We start from the raw sequence: 2008 nt of genomic DNA, 5'->3' as shown, positions 1-2008 counted from the left end.
ATCTCACTAAAGTATCATTTTAGGAATTAAAATTTTAGTAATGTTGTCAATATCATTTGTTGTCATACTTTATCAGAGCAAAAATATAATTACTATTTTAATTCATTATTTTCTTTTTTTATTATTGTTTAAATTTGGCCATAAAAGGGAAATATTTTTTTTTATGGTTACTTCAACCATATTTCATACTTGCATATATTTTAGATTTCAAAAATCTTCATAAAATCTGTGTCAATAAAGAGCAGTGTCAACCTGCAACGTATGTATGTATGTATGTATCTATCTATCTATCTATCTATCTATCTATCTATCTATCTATCTATCTATCTATCTATCTATCTATCTGTCTGTCTGTCTGTCTGTCTGTCTGTCTGTCTCTTCAAAGAATAATACATAAATAAATACTTAAATAAATAAATAAAAATAACCTCTGGTGTTGAGATAAACTATTGCACAGGATTAACACACTCATTTGATATTAAAAAATACCAAACCATCATGTTACTGATTTTGAAATTGGTCATGGAACCCGATCAAACATAACAATCACTTACAATTTTTAACACAAATGTTATCATTTAATTTGACCCACATCTTCATTTCTATTGAACATCAGTTTTCACTGTGATTGTAAAACAACTGAATTTTAGAGATGTTTTGATGTTAACAGTCTATCACTGAATTAAGCAAACTAAAGTTAATAATATTTAGTAATCAGCAAATCAATAATAAGTTAAAATTAGGGATTATTAGGAAGAATATAGGTGTAAGATGATATTTTTTTGTTGAAAAATAGCTTTGGAAATCACATATTACTTAGGTAAAAACCACCAATGTCTAAAACGATTGGAATATTATAGAAAACTGTAAAAATATAATGATCAGCTGTGTGTCTCAGTTGTTTCTACAGGAGCCGTTTCCACCCTTCAAAAAGACGTTTGGGGCACATGACCTGTCTGTACTTTGTTTTTCAAACTTACTGTATTTTAGCAGTCGGCATCAGATGCCCATATAGAATTGAAGTTTCACGTTAATTGATTTAAGTCCCAATTTTACATTTGTTTCTTACAAATGGTTGAATTTGACAGACATTTTTAAGAAAACATTAGCAACAATTTTTCTTCTTTTCTTTAGTTTACTTTAAATGTTAACAATTCCGAATGAAATTATTTCTACAACTACAATTCCATAAGCAATTTATAGCAAGCTATAAAAATATAATTATTGGCATTTTCAGTGGAAAAAAAAAATTTTATTTACTGACAGGAGTGTCCAAAACATTTCAGGGGTAATTTCATAATATAATAAAGATTTATTATATATAACAGAACACGGAGGAAAGTGGCTTTTTTTAAGAGATTATTTTCAATTGAACATAAACAACAAACACAATCAGGTAGTAAATGTGAAACAAGAAAAATAATAAATAAAACAAAAATTAAAGTCCAAAATTATTTTATAAATTACACACAAATGAGTGATAAATATACTGAGTGCATGAAACAGATCCTCACAAAGTATAAACTTATTTATTTACATGATAAAACCACCAGATGGACTGATCCCTTGGCAGTACTCCTCCTCACTGCACCAGACATCTGAATTAAAGGTATCCTACTGGGATATTGCCTAGCTACTTGATTTCATTGCTTTATCTGATATGTACTGCTGTTTCATTCTTGTTTTTGGTTTCGTGCACCCTATCTGTTTTGCTATGCTTTGTCCGAATGTACTGTCATGCAAATCTGTTATTTTGTGTTTTATATGCATCTACACTACTACTTTCACATTGCATTTGTTCAGATTTCCAAAGAAAACCAAAACCTACCTTTACTGAGTAGATGACAGTATGAACCAATCTGGGTATCTTAGCATCAACAGTCACTCCTGTTTTGCTCAGAAGAACAGACTTGATAAACCATTACTGATCAAAATATGACACACATTAACTATGGAGCCGCTGAATGTCCAACTGAGACTGTTACACGACATATTTGAAATAAATACC

The sequence above is a fragment of the Carassius auratus genome, unplaced genomic scaffold, assembly GCF_003368295.1.
Source record: "Carassius auratus strain Wakin unplaced genomic scaffold, ASM336829v1 scaf_tig00032288, whole genome shotgun sequence".
NCBI classification, from domain to species: domain Eukaryota; kingdom Metazoa; phylum Chordata; class Actinopteri; order Cypriniformes; family Cyprinidae; genus Carassius; species Carassius auratus.
Note: the sequence above shows the minus strand (reverse complement) of the source record.